Here is a 21,777-nt window from a genome sequence, read left to right on the forward strand (position 1 = left end):
AAAAAATCATACTTTAGCAAACCAGCATTTGTGTTGCAAGTTGGAACAAGAATAAATTTCAACACACACACACCACACCACACCCCAAACACAAAAAAGAGGAGAGAGAGAGGAGAAAGAGGAGAGAGAGGAGAGGGGGAGAGAGAGAGAGAGAGAGAGAGAGTGTTATGCAATACGAAACAAGATATATAAACCAATAATAAAGTTCAGAAAATTAATCTGACACCATAGATAGAAGTCCCAAAATTAAAAATAATAAAAAAGGATGTAAAAATTATCAAAGCGATGCCATATCCCAACATCCGCCACTTCTCTTTCTCTATTTCTCTTGTATCTCACCCACTCCCCCTCCCCCCTCTCTCTCTCTCTCTCTCTCTCTCTCCCTCTCTCTCTCTCTCCCTATCCTTCTCTATCTCTCAGACAAGGACATCGGTAAATCTATTTTTTTGGTTCCACATTTATCGTGGTTCAATTAGATAGAAAATATGATTTAAAAATACTACTACCTCTGAGACAGATGGAGTTAACAGGTAGAAATCAAATCAGTTTGATAAACCTCTAATAAACAAAAACATGCTATAACTATAAGAGTAGAACCACTCGTGACATTATTCATTGTATAGTGAGCCGTCCCCGGAAGGACTTAAAAACCCGGGCCGACTCGTCGCGAGAGCATAGCAAGCCCTGGGCATCATCGCGTGTGTCCAAAAACCAGTTTAATATCAAAGTGATCATTATAGACCACGCATCAGATATTAAGCTGATAAGAACTAGACAGGGACGGTGGTAAATAAGGGCGGGTGGGCAAATACCAGCCTGTTTTTTTCAAGTTATATGCTGTATTACCAGGGTCCGAAATAATCAATTTAAATTAGATAATTTCAAAAGTTACTACTTAAACTTAATACTTCTACTGATAATCAATTTGTGTGTATCTTTGATAGATTGCGAATCACCATGCACCCGTAATGCATAAACAGGATGCGTCCTGTTCTTTTTATCACCCCCCCCCCCCAACCACTCCACTCCACCGCCCAATCGTCATCTCATCGTCACGTCGCCTGACGGTGATTTTGCTGTCTGGCCTCTCTAGTATGGGTCGGGCTAATTCAAATGAGCCCACTTATTACCAGTGTACACTAAATAGAGATTTTGGCAAACGAACTTTTTCTTATTTATTGCCTTACTTGTGCTGGGAAGGTTCCAGTATTGAATTAAATTTATTAATTTACTAATATTATATCAATTTAGTATTAGTTTGTGTTGTTTTAATATATTTGTTTATCCATTTAAATTATTTCTTTTTTTTTTCCCTCGTTTTCTTTAGTGTTTCTCAAAACTCATTTATTTAAATTGTTTTTCTTATTTGTTTGTTGTTGTTTTTTGTTTTGTTTTTTAACAAATTAATTTGTTAATTCTTTTTTTTTTATTATTCTTAAAGTAATTACCGCAGTATTTTTATTGCAGACTAAATAATTTTGCAAAACAATGTATTTTCTATTGTATTCCCTCTAATAAACAAAACACTTTTATTCAAAAGTCACGACTAAATAAATATATAAAATACAACCACCTTTTTGGTTTTCTCAACAATTGAATTAGTATACGAGAAATACCTTCTGAGTAAAAGGAGATAGTTGATTCTAAGTTATAGAGGAAATAAATACCTTTAAAGGAAGGGTGGGCAGATTCCGTACTTGCCCGTCCTGAAGCTATACACACATAAGATGGTTCGCGATGAAGAGGCGGGAAGCAAGGGATTGGTTGGGTAAGGAGCAAAGATAACACGGTAATTATTGTGACGATAGTCAAACGAATACATGAGGAAGAGATTGGTAACATTATTTTGTCTTAATTATATTGTATGAAGTATTGGCGAAGCCTAATATTAAATAAAACGTTGTTTTTGTTTGTCTTATTTGACTATGGAACTGATACTGATACTTGTCATAGCAGACCTGCCTACTTTAGATAGGAAAATAAAAATCGTAGTTTTCAGGGCTAATAAAATCGTAGATATTTTAACTACCTTTAAAAAAATCACCGGAATTTTCGTCTGTTTTGATAGATATCAAATTTTTAAAAAACGAGAAAAAATAATTGGAAACGTAATAATGATGGTGATGGGTGGTATAGTGGTAGCGGTGGTGGTAGTAGTAATGATGATGGTAATTTATTATTATTATTATTATATTATTATTATTATTATTATTATTATTATTATTATTATTATTATTATTTATTATTATTATTATTATTATTATTATTATTTTATTATTATTATTATTATATATTTATTATTATTATTATTATTATTATTATTATTATTATTATTATTTTATTATTATTATTATTATTATTATTATTGTTTATTATTATTTATTATTATTATTATATTATTATTATTATTATTATTATTATTATTATTATTATTTTATTATTATTATTATTATTATTATTATTATTATTATCATTGTTATTATTATTGTACGTATTGGTGGTATTACTATTGTTGTATTTTTTTTGGTGGTTATTAATGGTATCAGTTTTATTGTTGGTCCCATTTGCCATTATTTTCCACTTTCATGTATGTGGTCATCAAATTGTATGATTAATTGGCGAAAGCCTAAGATTGGAATAAATTTTGTAATATCGTATGGTAACCATCATTGTCGACGACATCGTCGTTGTCATCATAATCATCATCATCATCATCATCAATCATCATCATCTCATCATCATTAACCAACAACAACAACAACAATATTAACAACAAGTACAACAATAGCATAAAAACAATATCAACATCATCATACAATTTCCGTCATCGTCTCCACAACTATCATTCTAACCAACAGCACCACCAAAACCACTACCATAATTACCCCTCACCGCCTACGTCTTCCTCCTCCTCCTCCACCACCACCATCACCGCTACCATATTCCAACCCACCACCACCGGCACCAATCATTCTGACCCCCAAGACAGCAGTAAAAATTATGCAATTTGAGCTCTGAATGAAACTCGAGTCATATCGCTGTTGTTGCTTCTCCATGAAAACTTTAAGGTTACTACGTACTACTGAAAACCAGAAATATGTAAAAGCAATATTTAAAATGCCGTTGAGGGATTAAGCATCTCTTTAATTTTTCGAGTGAAGGAAATGGACTTGTATTGTCAAGGTGGGTTGTCGCATTATGTTCGTCGCTTTATTTTTTAATTGTAATTCTCTTTCGTGATTCATTTTTGATTACGTTTGGAAGAATTAAAATCTACTGGTATTGTCATTTCATTGTGAATGTGATTATTGGTGGTTTGAAAATATTTTTTGTTTTAAAGGCGAAAAAAAAAATCAAAAAAAATTTTTATTAAAAAAAAAACAAAAAATAAAAAATAAAAAATATATATCATATTATTATATATAATATTATATATATATTATATTATATATATATATATATATAAAATATATATATATTTTTATATATATATATATGACCGAATCCTCTTTGCCCCAACCACTGTAAATAGGCTAGAACCGCCACTGAGAACAGATAACTACACTCGATCTCGCCAAAAGGCGGAAGCGATATTGATGCCCGTCAATGATTATTGTTTATTTATAAACGACCGTACTCATTTAGGAAAGTGTTTAAAAAATGTATATATAATTCGAAGTATTATTAATACTTACATCCAAAAACAAAATGCAACAATTAATTTATTAATATTTTTTTCAATCGTTTGATTATAATAATTATTTACAAGCAATAAAAGTAAAATATACATACAAACTTTACCCAAAAAAATCTACTCTTAGCAAACAGCATTTGTGTTGGAGTTGGGAACCGAATAAATTTCATACACACTACACACACACAACACACACATGGAGAGGAGAGAAGAAAGGGGAGGGATGAAGAGACCGACAGAGGAGAGATCAGAGATGAGAGAGAAGAGAGAGAAGAGAAAGAGAGAGAGGAGGAGAGGAGAGGTGAGACGAAGAGAGTTGTTGTGTTATGAAACTACAAACAAGAATCATATAAACAAGTAATAAAGTTCAGAAATTAATCTGATACCTTAGAAAGAAGTACCTAAATTTAAAAAAATAAAAAAGGATGTAAAAATTATCAAAGCGATGCCATATCCCTACATCCGCCACTTCTCTCTCTCTATTTCTCTTCTATCACACTCACCGCACCCCCCTCCTCTCTCTCTCTCTCTCTCTCTCTCTCTCTCCCTCTCTCTCCCTCTCTCTCCCTATCCTTCTCTATCTCTCAGACAAGACATCGGTAAATCTATGTTTTTGTTCCACATTTATCGTGGTTCAATTAGATAGAAAATATGATTTAAAAATAATGCTACCTCTGAGACAGATGGAGTTAACAGGTAGAAATCAAATCAGTTCGATAAACCTCTAATAAAACAAAAACATGCTATAACTATAAGAAGTAGAACCACTCGTGACATTATTCATTGCATAGTGAGCCGTCCCCGGAAGGACTTCAAAACCGGACTGACTCGTCGCGAGAGGAGAGCAGAGCAAGCCCTGGGCATCTCGCGTGTGTCCAAAAACCAGTTTAATATCAAAGTGATCATATAGACCACGTATGAGATATTAAGCTGATAAGAACAGATACTACACTCGATTTTTTTTTTTTTTTTTTTTTTTTATTTAGACCCAGGCCATACTATCTAATGACCCTCTTAATTAGTAAAAATTGTATTTGTTAGGTTAATTATTATGTGTTTAGTAGTAGTAGCAGTAGGAAGGCTTTGGCATTAACTGCTTCTGTATCGTACGTTACGATAATAATTTAATTTTTTTTTTTTTTTTTTTTTTTTTTTTTTTTTTTTTTTTTATAAATGAAATAATGGTTGAAATATTAATGTTGCCTAACGCGTTCATGGAGGGTGGGGGGTTAATTGGGCAGTTGGTCAGTTAGAGGTTATATTGGGTTGGTGGGTTGTAATAAATTTTGTTATTTTTTGTTTTTTTTTTTTTTAGATGATTTAAATTGACAATTAAATAGCTGTTCATGGTTGGATGTGGAGAGTAGATAAAATGTGTTGCGATTGGTGGATGACAGAGATCCTGTACCAATCGGTTTATTGATGATTCAGGGCAGTTTGTAATGTTGTTTAGATAAATTGTCTGGGACTGACAGACGTTTAGTAGGGGGGGGGGGGGGGTGTTGGATTCTGAGGGTTTTGATTGGTGGGAGTTGAAAGGCTGCAGCCTATCAGCTGATCGGAATATTCGAACTTCTGTAAAATGGGGTTATTGTGGAAATGAGTTTAGGTTTAGGTTTTAGGTTGGATGGGGGGGGGGGGGGGGGGGGGGGGGGGGAGGTTTCTGAATTGCTTCTGTTGTTGGGATGGTGAATACACGGGTCAAACGTCTTGTGGGTTTATTAATTGTTTTGGTCGGTTGATGTTCTTGGGCTATTGCTAAATTGTGGGAGTAGATTGGAACTGGTGATGAAGGTGGTTATGCTTTTAAAAGGAAAACTTTTGATTAATTTGTTAGTAACCTATTCCCTTGCTCCCTTAGGAGTCCAAGGGTGGCCACCCACTTTCCCGCTCTCTAGCCGAGCGTCATTCGCTGCTTCAACTACTGTGCACGTGGTCTTTCCCTATGCAGCATTGGTTATTTTATTATTCTATGAATATAGTTAATTTTTCGATAAGGTTAGAATCGTGGGGGGGGGGGGGGGGGGGGGGGCAGTTGTGACTGTGGGTGTACAAGGTGTACGTTTTAATATTATAAATATTGTAAATATTCTTCTTTCCGAGTCGGCCCCGACTGATCTCATCTGCATACATGTTGTCCACTGCAGTCTAGACGCCGCAGCGCAATTGTTTCAGCCGCGCTTCAGGCGGGTTGGGCGGGACTAGACCCCTCCGGCATGCTGCGCGGCACACACATTGCCCCGCGCCGTCTCCGCCGTGGGCCGTTGCGCCGAGTTCGCCGGGGCCGCATCGGAAAAAAAAAAAAAAAAAAAAAAAAAAAGGGGGGATTATATCTTACTAAACACTTGTGTCACGTCCTTTCCTTGGAGGTTTGTTATTGTTATTTTGTTGAGTTTAGTATAAGTGGGAATTTTTAGGTGGGGGGGGGGGGGGGGGGGGGATGTTGTTTTGTATGTTAGTATCAGTATCATTAATTATTAGATGGTTTTATCTGCCACATGATCTTTTAGAGCCGAAATAGGGTCTGTGTTCTCTACTCTAGCTATAGTTTTGCAATCAGATAAATAAAAATACAAAAAGGGTGGTACTCTGCATTTTCCTTGGCGAGATCTTCTGTCGTTTATGTTGGTATTCTTTTCCGTCTCCGTTTGTATCCGGGTGATGGGAAGGGGGCTGTCTGTATTATCTATCTAGATGTGGGTAGGATTGGATGTACTGTGTGGGGGAGGGGGGGGGGGGGGTAGAAACAAAGGAAAAGGTAGAATTAGTTATATACAGAATGGTTCTGATTATATTATTCCGGAGGCCGAAGAGTTAGGAGAAGGATGATCGATTCATCGGGTTGTGTATCATTATCAATGCTGAGAGAGAAAGGGGGGGGGGGGGGGGGGGGGGTAAGAATAGACATGGACGCACCTCGTTGTTTGTAACTAGGTTGTTTGGCAGTGAAGTTGGTGAAAAGTTATGGCTATATCAGTGTGGTAGAGGGGGCGAAATGGGAAGTTAATATAGAAAAGGATAATACTACAGCAAAAGTAAGGGAAGGAGGAATAACTAAATACTAGGGGAAGGAATATATAATAGTAAGTGATCAGTCTGGTAAATGATCGATAATAGAGGTGTAAATAATATATGTATAAATAAAGTTTGTAAAGCTAGCTAGGGGGGGGGGGGGGGGCGGAGGGGAGGGGTAGGGTCAGGTTGTGGGTGTGGTGCAGAGAGTTGAAATGTCTCGGTGGAAGGTCATCTATCTGAATTGTGCTATTAGGTCGGTATATTTGTTCCATCTTGTTTCTCTCTCTTTATCTAAATCGTTTTTGTATTTCTTTTGTATTATGTTAAGAAATATTAATGACATGTCGGTATTAGTGGTGTTTTGTCTGTGTACTTGACCCATCCATGCAGTCCAAATCGCTTGTCTTGCTGCTGCTAGGATGTGTATGTTTATTTCATGTGTTGCATTGTCAGTTTTGGGGATGATATTATGTCTAAATGCTATTTCTGTATGTATGGGTTGTCGTATTGTTTTTTGTATTGTGTTTATTGTGGCTCTAATCAGTGTTTTTGTTTTAATGCAGTTTGTGAAATGTGTACATTTTGTGTTGGACAAAGCGCTCGGCATAAGGCGCATCTGGGCGTGTTGTTTGTTGGTAAGGCGTTGAACATCAGTCTGTATGTTATATATGCTTACTGTATCTAGAAGTATCATGTTTATGTAAGTTTTCTGAGGCCACTCTCATGTTATCTAATGTTAGTCCTGATGCGTGCATTAGGTCTTGTTCTCTGCGTTTGTTTGGTGTGTTTATTGTTCTGTATATCTGTTTACTGTCTAATTGTTTATTTATTGTGTCTGGGTATTTGTTTACTAGTCCTACGCATTCTTTGTAAAAAGGAGGGAGTGTCTTACCTCGAAATGGGGGAGTGTGTGGTCGATCTTTTTAAATTGTGTTAGTCGTGTCCCTAAGTAGTATGACCCGAATTTATTTCCTGTCGATTCTTGTATTATTTTGTCTATATATCTGATCCTAGTTGTGTCTAAGGTTCTTTTAATACATTTTAGTCCTGTGCCGCCTGATTCTGTGGGAAGTGTGAGTATTTCGTGTGGAATGGGTTTTGCGTCTTGTAGTATAATGTGTCTATGCGTCTTTCTAATTTCTTTATTGTGGTGAACGGAGGTTTGAAGATTTTGATGTAGTATAAGATTTTGGAATAATGTAGGTGTTCACTATCCTGGTTCTATCGAATATATTGGCTTTGATGTATGTGTATGAATGTAGTTTCTTGTCTATATTGTGTACAATTCCACTCCAGATGTGTTTCGGTGTTGTGTGTCTTTGACAGTACGTTATCCGAGGATTTTAATTTGGTTAAACCATTGCATGTCGGGTATCTGGGCTTTTTCGGTTTCTAAGGGTTCGGGACTGAGATTCATGATTTTGGTCTTTTTAATATTTAGTTTGGCACCACTAGCGAGGCCGAAATTTTTGAAAGTTTCTAAATTTTGTGTATGCTAGGTATATCCTCGGAATTAGGGTTGCATCATCGGCATACGCGATGAGTTTTTTGTTGGCTTTTCGGGAATTCTGGTGCCTTTAATTTTCGGGTTTCTCCTAATTTTTTCCAAAACGGTTTCGAGACATAAGATGTATAGTTGGGCCGAGAGAGGGCAACCCTGTCGTACTGACCGACCGATTTTGAAGGGATCAGATACTTTTTGATTGACTATTACACAGCTGGAGGGGTTGTTGTATAGTATTTTTATCCATCTTCTGTAATAAGGGCCTATGTTGTTGTGTTCTAATATTTTGTGTAAGAAACTGTGTTCTAATCTATCGAAAGCTTTCTCTTGATCGATGGACAAATGTATGCGTGTGTGTGTGTCTGTTTTACGTATCCTATAAGGTCTCTGATGAAGTTTGTGTGTTGTTCTATTGTTCTGTTTTTTATGCTACATGTTTGTTCTTGTCTATCAGTTGGGGTAGGTGAATTTTGATTTTGTTGCTAAAGTTTTCGCTATAATTTTGTAGTCGGTGTTTAGGAGGGATATGGGTCTGTATTGTTTGACGTCTGTTGTGTTGCTTTCTTTGGGTATGAGGGTTATGTATGATATCTTTTGGCTGTTCGTTAATTGTCCTTCTTTGTGTATTTCTTTAGTCAGTTCTAGGAGGGGTTTTTTAAGGAGAGGGAAGAAACTTTTGTAGAATTCTACTGTTAGTCCATCGGGGCCTGGGGATTTGTTTGTGTTCATGTTCTCTAGGCTGTGTTGTAGGTCTTCTATTGTGATCTCTGTATCTAATTGTTCTTTCTGTTCGTCTGTCAACTTCTTTGTATAATCGGTGTAGTGGTCTTGTATATCTGTTGATATTTCGCCACTTGTGTATAGTTGTTTGTAAAAATTGTAGAAGGTCTCAAGGATTTCTGTCTCGTTTTTTGTTATTTGCCCATCTGTTGTTCTGATTTTGTCTATATGTCGTCTATTGTGTAGTTCGTTTTCTATTCGTGCTATTGTGTCGTTTAAATCAGTGTAGTCGTTGCGTGTTTTGTATGTGCTTCTTACTTTGTGGCCTCTGAATTTTCTTTGTTCAATTTCTTTCAGTTTTTCTATTGCTTTAGTAACATGTGGTTGTGTTTGTATTTCTGTTTTGTTGTCACGCGCCCTGTCTATGTTGATGATTGTTTTGTACTTTGTTTCCTTTCTGTTGGTTTTGTCTTGTACTTTTCTCCCTATCATTTGTGTTAGCGTTTGTATGGTCTGTTTGAGGGTGTCCCACCATTCTCGGATGTTGTCATTTGGTATGTTGTCCGTATAGTCTAATATGATGTCGGTCATGTATTGTATGTAATAATGGTCTGCAGGAGACTGTTGTTGAATTTCCAGTAGGCACTTTTTGTTTGGGTCTTGTAATTTGGGTGCCGTACTGGGCGTAGACAGCTTTGTGGTCAGTGTAGTCTAGTGTGTTCTCTAGGTGTTTAATTTCTGTTATTGGGGTTGTTTTGGATATGTATATTTTGTCGAGTCTGGATCCTGTGTTTGTGAATGATTTAAAGGTGGTTTCTTTCCCGAGTGGGAATGTTTCTCTGTATGTATCTGTTAGATTGTGTTTTTCTAAAATTCGTTGTAGTATTTGTTTGTCTATGACTGTTTGTTGTGTTCTATGGTGAGTTGTGTCGCGGGGGTGTAGTGTGTTATTGAAATCCCCTGCTAGGATGATGGGTGTTGATGGGTTTATTTCCATTCTTTTCTCTAAGTCTAAAAACGTTGTCTACTACACTCGATCTCAGCCAAAAGGCCGGAAGCGATATTGATGCCCGTCAATGATTATATGTTTATTTAAAACGACCATATCCTTTGGGAGAGTGTTTAAAAAATGTATATATAATACGAAGTGTTATTAATACTTACATCCAAAAACAAAATGCAACAAATAATTCTGATAATAGATTTTCTTCAAATCGTTTGATTAAATAATTATTTACAAGCAATAAAAGTAAAATATACATACAAAATTTACTTTAAAAAATCATACTCTTAGCAAACCAGCATTTGTGTTGCAAGTTGGGAACCAGAATAAATTTCATACACACACACACACACATACACACACACACACACACGAAGAAAGAGAGAGAGAGGGAGAGAGAGAGAGAGAGGAGAGGAAGGAGAGAGGAGAGAGAGAAAGAGAGAGAGAGAGGAAAAGAGAGAGGAGAGGAGAGAGAGAGAGAGAGAGAGAGAGAGAGAGGAGAGAGTTTGTTATGAGATACGAAACAAGATATATAAACCAATACTAAAGTTCATCATAGTGATGCCTATTCTACATCCGCCACTTCTTTTTCTCTATTTCTTTGTATTAACCCCCACTTTCTTCTCTCTCTCTCTTTCCTCTCTCTTCTCTCTCTCCCCCCCCCCCTTTTTCTCTCTTCCAATCCTTCTTTTTCCCCCAGAAAGACTCGGAAAATTTTATGTTTTTTTTCCCACATTTATTTTTAGTTCAATTAGAAAAAAAAAATTGATTTAAAAATATGCTACCTGGAGACAGAGGATTTAAAACAGGTAGAATCAAATCAGTTCGATAAACCTTAATAAAAACAAAAAATGCTTAACTATAAGAAGTAGCCCACTCGTGACTTTATTCATTGCTAGTGAGCCGCCCCCGGAAGGATTTTAAAAAACCGGGCCGCCGTCGCGAGAGCGGCAAGCCCTGGGCATCTCGGGTGTCCAAAAACATTTAAATTAAAAGTGACATATGCCCCTTCAGATATTAAGCTGATAAGAACAGATTACACTCGATTCAGCCAAAAGGCCGGAACGTATTGTGCCGTCAATGATTTTTAGTTTATTTAAACGGATATCCTTTTGGGGAGTGTTTAAAAAAAGATTAAATCAAGTGTTATTAATACTTACATCCAAAAAAAAATGAAAAAAAATAATTTTGAAAATATTTTCTTCAAACGTTTGATTAAATTATTATTTAAAACAATAAAAGTAAAATATCATACAAAATTTTCCAAAAAAAAAACATAAACCCCGCAAACCGCATTTTGTTGGAAGTTTGGGGCCCGAATAATTTTTAACACACACCAACACACACACACACCAACACACACACAAAAAGAGAGAGAGAGAAGGAGAGAGGAGAGAAAGGACAAAGAAGGAGAGAGAGAGGAGAGAGAGAAAGAGAGAGAAGAAGATTAGACAAAAGTTTTAGAATCGAAACAGAATAACTCTAAATTAGACAATAATCTGACACTTAGTAGTCCTATTCAATAAAAACACGTGTAAATTATCATCATATATCCCACGCCCCTCTCTTATTCTCTCTCCTCCTCACTTTCCCCCTCTCCCTTCTCCTCTTCTCAAACAACCTTTATCTCCAAAAGAATCGTTAATAATTTTTTTCAAATTATGTGTATTAATAGGAATATGAAAAATAGCACCTTAACAGATGAGTTAAAGTCAGATCAAATAAGGTTACTCATAAACTACATAAATATAAGTAACAGTCTGACAACACATTGCATAGAGCCGTCCCCAGAAACCAAAACGGAAATTGGAAAGGAGAAGCACTGGCAATTTAGTGAAAATCCATTTAATACAAGTGTCATAAGAATACATATACTAAAGTATTATAATTTCTTGCCAAAGCAACGTATGATGTTTATTTATATGTTATTAAACTAGAATTTGAATTTAAAATGTTAAACGATTTTTATATACGCAAAACAAAGAACATAAATCTGAAAAAATTCCAACGTTGATAGATTTGCAAGGAAGTAAGAAAAAAATTAAAAACAAGCCTAGAAGCAAGTGGAGGAAGAAGAAGGAGATGATACAAAGAGAAGAGAAAGAGAGAAGAGAGGTTAATAGAAGAGAAGGAGAGAGAAAGGAGAGAAAGACGAGAGAGAGAAAACTTGAGATAGAGAGTGAAGATATAGGAAAGGAGATAGTAAACAAGATGAAAAATAAATAAGATGTAAATGACAGGTCTATCGAATCTTTTCTGTGTGATATCCCCCCTCTTCTCTTTCTCGTTCTCTTCTATTAGCAAGAAGGTAATAAGTTTTATATTTTGTTTAAAAGTAAGTATAAATAGACAGTAAAAAGTTAAAAGAAAACAGGATAACTTAGAAAAAAAGATAAGAAAGAAAAAGTGCAATATTAACCTCATAAAAGAAACAGAATAAAGAAGTGTGAAGCAGTAGCGGCATATTATGGCCCAAGAGAGACCAAAGGAAAAAACCCGGGCATGTAGCGAGAGAAAGATCGGCATATCGCGGGCCAAAAACGTTTATACCAAAGTGATATATGCATTAAGATTAAGCGAAAAGAATAGACGTTATGAAAAGGCGAAGGTTTGATGCATCAATGATTAATGTTATTAAAGAAACTTTAGAATGTTTGATAAAATATATATAATAAAAGTGTATTAATACTACTCCAAAAAAAATTGAACAAAAATTTGATAAGTTTCAAAGGAGATAAATTATTATACAACAAAAAACAAACAACAAACTATAAAAAAAAGGAGAAGGGAGAAGAGAAGTTTGTAAAAAACAGATAAACATAAAAGTAAAGGCAAAGATTAGGGGAACAAAGAATAAGTCCTCTCCCACACACCTATCCACCAGACAGCAAAAGGGAGCGGCACATGAGCATAGAAGGAGAGAATGCGAGAAGAGAGAGAGGGAAAACGTGATAGAGAAGAGAAAGAGAGATGGTAGATGCAGTGAGGACGAAGGACTAAGGGGAGGGAGAGAAGAGAAAGAGAAGAGAGAGAGGGAGAGAGAGAGAGAGAGAGAGAGCAAGAAAAGTTATGAAAAGAAAAAGATATAAACAAAAAAAGGAAAGAACTAGAAGAAGCAAAGAAAAAATAAAAGAGTAAATACAGGAGCAACACACGCCTTCATTTGTAACCCTTCCTCCACTTCAGAAAGAAGAACTTATTTTTTTCAAATAGGGTAATAGAGAATAGATAAAGAAGGACTTCAAAACCGGGCCGACTCGTCGCGAGAGCAGAGCAAGCCCTGGGCATCTCGCGTGTGTCCAAAAACCAGTTTAATATCAAAGTGATCATATAGACCACGTTATCAGATATTAAGCTGATAAGAACAGATACCACACTCGATCTCAGCCAAAAGGCCGGAAGCGATATTGATGCCCGTCAATGATTATATGTTTATTTAAAACGAGCATATCCTTTAGGAGAGTGTTTAAAAAATGTATATATATAATACGAAGTGTTATTAATACTTACATCCAAAAACAAAATGCAGCAAATAATTCTGATAATAGATTTTCTTCAAATCGTTTGATTAAATTATTATTTACAAGCAATAAAAGTAAAATATACATACAAACTTTACCAAAAAAATCATACTCTTAGCAAACCAGCATTTGTGTTGCAAGTTGGGAACAAGAATAAAATTCATACACACACACACACACACAGACAGAAAGAGAGAGAGAGAGAGAGAAGAGAGGGAGAGAGAGAGAGAGAAGGAGAGAGAGAGACAGAGAGAGAGAGAGAGAGAGAGAGAGAGGAGAGAGAGAGAGAGAGAGAAGAAGTTATGAGAAATACGAAACAAGATATATAAGACCAATAATAAAGTTCAGACAATAATCTGACACCTTAGATAGAAGTCCCTAAATTGAAAAATAATAAAAAAGGATGTAAAAATTATCAAAGCGATGCCATATCCCAACATCCGCCACTTCTCTCTCTCTCTCTATTTCTCTTGTATCTCACTCACTCCCCCCCCCCTCTCTCTCTCTCTCTCTCTCTCCCTATCCTTCTCTATCTCTCAGACAAGACATCGGTAAATCTATATTTTTTTTCCAAATTTATTGTGGTTAAATTAGATAGAAAATATGATTTAAAAATACTGCTACCTCTGAGACAGATGGAGTTAACAGGTAGAAATCAAATCAGTTCGATAAACCTCTAATAAAACAAAAACATGCTATAACTATAAGAAGTAGAACCAGTCGTGACATTATTCATTGCATAGTGAGCCGTCCCCAGAAGGACTTCAAAACCGGGCCGACTCGTCGCGAGAGCAGAGCAAGCCCTGGTCATCTTGCGTGTGTCCAAAATCCAGTTTAATATCAAAGTGATCATATAGACCACGTATCAGATATTAAGCTAACAAGAACAGATACTACACTCGATCTCAGCCAAAAGGCCAGAAGCGATATTGATGCCCGTCAATGATTATATGTTTATTTAAAACGAGCATATCCTTTAGGAGAGTGTTTAAAAAATGTATATAAAATACGAAGTGTTATTAATACTTACATCCAAAAGTAAAATGCAACAAATAATTCTGATAATAGATTTTCTTCAAATCGTTTGATTAAATTATTATTTACAAGCAATAAAAGTAAAATATACATACAAACTTTACCAAGAAAATCATACTCTTAGCAAACCAGCATTTGTGTTGCAAGTTGGGAACCAGAATAAATTTCATACACACACACACACACACACACATACACACACACACACACACAGAAAGAGAGAGAGAGAGAGAGAGAGAGAGAGAGAGAGAGAGAGAGAGAGAGAGAGAGTTTGTTATGAGATACAAAACAAGATATATAAACCTATACTAAAGTTCATCATAGTGATGCCCTATTCCTACATCCGCCACTTCCTTTTTCTCTATTTCTCTTGTATCTAACACCCATTTCTCTCTCTCTCTTCTCTCTCTCTCTCTCTCCCTCTCTCTCTCTCTCTCTCCCCCTCTCTCTCTCTCTCTCTCTCTCCCTATCCTTCTCTATCTCCCAGACAAGACATCGGTAAATCTATGTTTTTGTTCCACATTTATTGTAGTTCAATTAGATAGAAAATATGATTTATAAATACTGCTACCTCTGAGACAGGTGGAGTTAACAGGTAGAAATCAAATCAGTTCGATAAACCTCTATAAAACAAAAACATGCTATAACTATAAGAAGTAGAACCACTCGTGACATTATTCATTGCATAGTGAGCCGTCCCCGGAAGGACTTCAAACGGGCCGACTCGTCGCGAGAGCAGAGCAAGCCCTGGGCATCTCGCGTGTGTCCAAAAACCAGTTTAATATCAAAGTGATCATATAGACCACGTATTAGATATTAAGCTGATAAGAACAGATACTACACTCGATCTCAGCCAAAAGGCCGGAAGCGATATTGATGCCCGTCAATGATTATATGTTTATTTAAAACGAGCATATCCTTAGGAGAGTGTTTAAAAAATGTATTAATACTTACATCCAAAAACAAAAATGAAACAAATAATTTTGATAATATATTTTCTTCAAATCGTTTGATTAAATTATTATTTACAAGCAATAAAAGTAAAATATACATACAAACTTTACCAAGAAAATCATACTCTTAGCAAACCAGCATTTGTGTTGGAAGTTGGGAACAAGAATAAATTTCATACACACACACACACACACACACACACACACACACAGAAGAGAGAGAGATGAGAGAGAGAGAGAGAGAGAGAGAGAGAGAGAGAGAGAGAGAGAGAGAGAGAGAGAGAAAGAGAGAGAGAGTGTTATGAAATACGAAACAAGATATATAAACCAATAATAAAGTTCAGACAATAATCTGACACCATAGATAGAAGTCCCTAAATTAAAAATAATAAAAAAGGATGTAAAAATTATCAAAGCGATGCCAACATCCGCCACTTCTCTTTCTTTATTTCTCTTGTATCTCACCCACTCCCCCTCCCCCCACCCTCTCTCTCTCTCTCTCTCTCTCTCTCACTCTCTCTCTCTCCCCCCCTCGTGGATCTTTACCTTGCAGTTGGTGAGGGGGCTTGAGGCACACGGGAGGGCAAAGGTGTAAATCCCGGTCGACCGTCACGAGACCATCCCGGGTATCGAGCCAACGAGCCACATGAGCTGCTCGCCCCGGTGTGTGACTAAATTTGATCCAAACCCGGTGCCCGAATAGCAGCCCTATCCCGGGCGCCACACTATTGTCCTTATGTCGAGTCCCAAACAGTCCCGTCAATGGCGAAGCGGTCTGCCGCCTAGCCAAATAATACCGCGTTCGTGTCGCCCGGGTCGTCGGCACGTCCGAGAAAAAAGCAAACGTCCCATGCATCAATCGATCCGCGGCCTGCCGATTGGAAAATGCGACGGCGGGGATGGCGAACTGACGCGTATATTGTCCCTGAACGTCGAGAGCCAGAGTATGGCAAAAAACGAGCTTTTATCAAAGCTACTGGCCCTTCATTGCGTTGATATCCTCCTTTTACAGGAGACCCACCTTTATTCAGGCGCGCAATCTTCCCGATTCCAGATCCCAGGCTATACGGTGGTCCAACGCGAGGACACTTCGAGGCTCAAAGGAGGGGTTAGCGTTTACGCTAAAGAGCCATCGAAGGTAAGGGTCATTGAGAGCGTAACGGACAGCAATGGGGTGAACCGAATTTCCGTGGAAGTAGGTGGACTGTGTTTGCATAATATTTACAAACCACCTAGAGCGACTTGGACTACACCACCGGTACCGGTGGTCAGCCATCCTTCCATCTGTCTGGGAGACTTTAATAGCCACCATCACGAATGGGGCTACCGAGACTGCAACGAGGCAGGAAGACAACTCCGCTCATGGATGGACTGTAATGATCTACACCTAGTGTACGATCCTACAGCCAAGGGTACCTTCAGGGGTACCCGCCATAAGAAGGAGTATACTCCAGACCTCACCCTCGTAACGAAAGGCGCGAACGGTGAACCGTTGCAGGTGAAGCGGACAGTCCTCGGGGACTTTCCGCATAGCCAGCACAGGCCGGTTCTTGTCACAGCTGGGGTGACAATACCGAGGGTGCAGTCTCTCCCACTTTGCAGATGGAATTTCAGGAAGGCTGACTGGGAGGAATTCAGTTCCTATATCGAGCAGGTCTGCCCTGCCATTCCTCCCAAGTCCAAGAATATAACCAGATTTAGTAGGCTACTGGTTAAGAGCGCTCAACGCTCTATTCCACGGGGCAAACGGAAATTCTACACCCCTTGCTGGACAGCAGAGTCGGAAGAGCTGTACCGAGAGTACCAGCAGACCCAGTCCCAGGACACAGCCGATAGACTACTCCAGTCTCTGGCAGAGGGAAGGAAGCAACGGTGGCAGGAGACCGTGGAAAGTCTCGACTTTACACACTCCAGCCGCCACGCTTGGCGTTTGATAAAGAAATTGGACCCAGATCGGAATTTCGCGAAGGCTGCACCGGAATGCGAGGCAGACACAATTGCCAAGAATATTAAGAACCGTAGCAAGCGGGTCCCTAATCAGGCTTTTGAGCGCGGTGTCCGCAAGGCGTACCGTACGATTTTGGACTCGCTACCTGCGGAGGAGTCGGACTGGACGGCCCCGTTCAGTCCCCGAGAAGTGGGTGCAGCCATTAGCGAAGTGAAGAACGGCAAAGCAGCTGGGATAGATGGTGTATATCCCGATATGGTGACGCATCTGGGCCCCAGGGCACGGGCCTGGCTAGCAGAGGCAATGTCTGACATCCTTGCAAACGGAAAGCTTCCACAAGTGTGGAAGCATGCGAAGATAGTTGCCATCCTGAAGCCAGGGAAGCCGGCGAAGGAGGCAGACAGTTACAGACCCATATCGCTGCTGAGCTGTCTTTACAAACTGTTGGAGCGTGTTCTATTAAACCGATGGGGGCCGGTCCTAGACGCTGCCCTGCCACCTGAGCAGGCAGGCTTCAGGGAAGGGAGGTGCACCACGGAGCAGGTCATTGCCCTTACAGAGCATATTGAGCACGGGTTCGAGAGAAAACAGCAAACAGGTGCTGTGTTTATAGACCTATCAGCGGCGTACGATACGGTCTGGTGCGATGGGTTAATGCTCAAACTTGCAAAAATCATAAGGTGCAAAAAGACCTTGAAGTTGTTCTCTTCGATCTTAGGGGAAAGGCAATTCACGTCGCGCTGGGAGACGCCACGAGCAAAGTTAGGAAATTGAAGAATGGGGTCCCTCAGGGGTCGGTACTTGCGCCAATGTTGTTTAACGTTTACATTAGCGATATGCCGAACACTTCCTCCCTGAGGCTGGGATACGCAGACGACTGGGCACTCGTTACTCAGAGTAAAGTGTGGACCCGTCTCGAGAGCGTACTCAGCGAGGACGTCACCAGACTCAAATCCTACTTTGACAAGTGGTACCTGAAGATGAACACTTCAAAAACCGTGGCCACTGCATTTCACTTATGCAGTGGTTGGCACACCCGTAAACTGAATGTCCTAGTCGGGGACCAGCCACTCCCATATGAGCCGCGTCCAAAATACCTAGGGGTGACGCTGGATCGCAGCCTTACCTATCGGGTTCATCTCGAAGGGGTTGCCCGGAAGATAGAGAAGCGGAATAGTCTTCTGAGGAAGCTGGCGGGATCGACTTGGGGCGCTAGCCAAGCGCTCCTGAGAACATCCGCCCTGGCACTATGCTATTCCACCGCGGAGTATTGCGCTCCAGTGTGGGGTAGAAGCAGAAACGTTGAGAAGGTGGATGTAAAACTTCGCAAGTCGATGCACATAGTGTCGGGAACGCTAGCAACAACCCCTAGAGAATGGGGCCCGGTGATGGCAGCGATCCAGCCCCCCGATGTCCGGAGGGAGACCATTACGGGAAACTGGCTGAGTAAGATCAAAGAGAGAGGGAATGGGGATACCCCTCTCATGCGCATAATGAACGGTGCCCCCGTTTCGAGCCGAAATAAGTCCGGCAACCTTGTACGCAGAATCCTGACTACGGACAGAGCTGCACATACGAGATGGAAGTCGGTTTGGACGAATTCAATCCCTCGTGGGGGCGGGGACCTACACTCCTCTAAGCTTGGTGAGAAGTTGCCAGGCTTTGATACCAGTAAGAGGAGACACTGGGTAGCTGCGAATCGGCTTCGGTCGAGGAGCTGCCTAACGGCCGGTGCGTTACATCAGTGGGGTCTAACTTCCTGTCCTTTATGTCCACGCTGTGGGCAAGAACCGAAACGGCAGAGCATCTAGTCGAAAGGTGTGTTGTGACGATGCTACCGGGCGGGTTCGCGACGGTGCACGAATGCGGACCGGACTTTGCTGATTGGGTCGATCGTCATAACATAATAGTGTGAACCATAAGAAGCTGCTGCTCTCTCTCCCTCTCTCTCTCTCTCTCTCTCTCTCTCTCTCTCTCCCTATCCTTCTCTATCTCTAGAACAAGACATCGGTGAATCTATGTTTTTGTTCCATATTTATCGTGGTTCAATTAGATAGAAAATATGATTTAAAAATACTGCTACCTCTGAGACAGACGGAGTTAACAGGTAGAAATCAAATCAGTTCGATAAACCTCTAATAAAACAAAAACATGCTATATCTATAAGAAGTAGAATCACTCGTGACATTATTCATTGCAAAGTGAGCCGTCCCCGGAAGTACTTCATAACCGGGCCGACTCGCCAAGAGAGCAGAGCAAGCCCTGGGCATCTCGCGTGTGTCTAAAAACCAGTTTAATATCAAAGTGATCATATAGACCACGTATCAGATATTAAGCTGATAAGAACAGATACTACACTCGATCTCAGCCAAAAGGCCGGATGCGATATTGATGCCCGTCAATGATTATATGTTTATTTAAAACGAGCATATCCTTTAGGAAAGTGTTTAAAAAATGTATATATATAATACGAAGTGTTATTAATACTTACATCCAAAAACAAAATGAAACAAATAATTCTGATAATAGATTTTCTTCAAATCGTTTGATTAAATTATTATTTACAAGCAATAAAAGTAAAATATACATACAAACTTTACCAAAAAAATCATACTCTTAGCAAACCAGCATTTGTGTTGCAAGTTGGGAACAAGAATAAAATTCATACACACACACACACACACACACACACACACAGACAGAAGAGAGAGAGAGAGAGAGAGGAGAGAGAGAGAGAGAGAGAGAGAGACGAGAGAGAGAGAGAGAGAGAGAGAGAGAGAGAAAGAAAAAGTTTGTTATGAAATACGAAACAAGATATATAAACCAATAATAAAGTTCAGACAATAATCTGACACCTTAGATAGAAGTCCCTAAATTGAAAAATAATAAAAAAGGATGTAAAAATTATCAAAGCGATGCCATATCCCAACATCCGCCACTTCTCTCTCTCTCTCTATTTCTCTTGTATCTCACTCACTCCCCCCCCCCTCTCTCTCTCTCTCTCTCCCTATCCTTCTCTATCTCTCAGACAAGACATCGGTAAATCTATATTTTTTTTTCCAAATTTATTGTGGTTAAATTAGATAGAAAATATGATTTAAAAATACTGCTACCTCTGAGACAGATGGAGTTAACAGGTAGAGAAATCAAATCAGTTCGATAAACCTCTAATAAAACAAAAACATGCTATAACTATAAGAAGTAGAACCAGTCGTGACATTATTCATTGCATAGTGAGCCGTCCCCAGAAGGACTTCAAAACCGGGCCGACTCGTCGCGAGAGCAGAGCAAGCCCTGGTCATCTTGCGTGTGTCCAAAATCCAGTTTAATATCAAAGTGATCATATAGACCACGTATCAGATATTAAGCTAATAAGAACAGATACTACACTCGATCTCAACCAAAAGGCCGGAAGCGATATTGATGCCCGTCAATGATTATATGTTTATTTAAAACGAGCATATCCTTTAGGAGAGTGTTTAAAAAATGTATATAAAATACGAAGTGTTATTAATACTTACCTCCAAAAATAAAATGCAACAAATAATTCTGATAATAGATTTTCTTCAAATCGTTTGATTAAATTATTATTTACAAGCAATAAAAGTAAAATATACATACAAACTTTACCAAGAAAATCATACTCTTAGCAAACCAGCATTTGTGTTGCAAGTTGGAACCAGAATAAATTTCATAACACACACACACACACACACATACACATACACACACACACGAGAGAGAGAGAGAGAGAGAGGAGAGAGAGAGAGAGGAGAGAGAGAGAGAGGAGAGAAGAGAGAGAGATGAAGAGAGAGAGAGAAGAGAAGAAGAGAAGGAAGAGAGAGAGAAGAGAGAGAGAGGAGAGGAGAGAGAGAGGAAGATGAGAGAGAGAGAGAGTTTGTTATGAGATACAAAACAAGATATATAAACCTATACTAAAGTTCATCATAGTGATGCCCTATTCCTACATCCGCCACTTCCTTTTTCTCTATTTCTCTTGTATCTAACACCCACTTTCTCTCTCTCTCTCTCTCTCTCCCTCTCTCTCTCCCCCCCTCTCTCTCTCTCTCCCTATCCTTCTCTATCTCCCAGACAAGACATCGGTAAATCTATGTTTTTGTTCCACATTTATTGTAGTTCAATTAGATAGAAAATATGATTTAAAAATACTGCGACCTCTGAGACAGATGGAGTTAACAGGTAGAAATCAATGAGTTCGATAAACCTCTAATAAAACAAAAACATGCTATAACTATAAGAAGTAGAACCACTCGTGACATTATTCATTGCAAAGTGAGCCGTCCCCGGAAGTACTTCAAAACCGGGCCGACTCGTCGCGAGAGCAGAGCAAGCCCTGGGCATCTCGCGTGTGTCTAAAAACCAG

At 38.9% G+C, this 21,777-nt stretch overlaps 5 non-coding genes and 4 pseudogenes across 5 annotated transcripts; all 9 read right to left on the reverse strand.

Annotated features, from left to right (window-relative positions):
- Nucleotides 1-617: 617 nt before the first annotated feature.
- Nucleotides 618-794, reverse strand: LOC144961800 (U2 spliceosomal RNA; annotated as a pseudogene).
- A 3,685-nt stretch (nucleotides 795-4,479) lies between these two features.
- Nucleotides 4,480-4,691, reverse strand: LOC144961799 (U2 spliceosomal RNA; annotated as a pseudogene).
- A 6,138-nt stretch (nucleotides 4,692-10,829) lies between these two features.
- On the reverse strand, nucleotides 10,830-11,007 carry LOC144961801 (U2 spliceosomal RNA; annotated as a pseudogene).
- Nucleotides 11,008-13,151: 2,144 nt separating this feature from the next.
- On the reverse strand, nucleotides 13,152-13,342 carry LOC144961807 (U2 spliceosomal RNA). The gene has a single exon (XR_013643284.1). It is a non-coding gene; the product is annotated as a U2 spliceosomal RNA (small nuclear RNA).
- An 852-nt stretch (nucleotides 13,343-14,194) lies between these two features.
- Nucleotides 14,195-14,385, reverse strand: LOC144961798 (U2 spliceosomal RNA). The gene has a single exon (XR_013643280.1). It is a non-coding gene; the product is annotated as a U2 spliceosomal RNA (small nuclear RNA).
- Nucleotides 14,386-15,175: 790 nt separating this feature from the next.
- LOC144961806 (U2 spliceosomal RNA) lies at nucleotides 15,176-15,364 on the reverse strand. The gene has a single exon (XR_013643283.1). It is a non-coding gene; the product is annotated as a U2 spliceosomal RNA (small nuclear RNA).
- Nucleotides 15,365-19,589: 4,225 nt separating this feature from the next.
- On the reverse strand, nucleotides 19,590-19,780 carry LOC144961804 (U2 spliceosomal RNA). Its single transcript, XR_013643281.1, has one exon. It is a non-coding gene; the product is annotated as a U2 spliceosomal RNA (small nuclear RNA).
- An 841-nt stretch (nucleotides 19,781-20,621) lies between these two features.
- On the reverse strand, nucleotides 20,622-20,812 carry LOC144961805 (U2 spliceosomal RNA). Its single transcript, XR_013643282.1, has one exon. It is a non-coding gene; the product is annotated as a U2 spliceosomal RNA (small nuclear RNA).
- An 869-nt stretch (nucleotides 20,813-21,681) lies between these two features.
- Nucleotides 21,682-21,777, reverse strand: LOC144961802 (U2 spliceosomal RNA; annotated as a pseudogene; the record flags this gene model as incomplete).

The sequence above is a fragment of the Berghia stephanieae genome, unplaced genomic scaffold (assembly GCF_034508935.2).
Source record: "Berghia stephanieae isolate SIO BIC M18660-M18661 unplaced genomic scaffold, UCSD_Bste_1.3 scaffold419, whole genome shotgun sequence".
Taxonomy (NCBI): domain Eukaryota; kingdom Metazoa; phylum Mollusca; class Gastropoda; order Nudibranchia; family Aeolidiidae; genus Berghia; species Berghia stephanieae.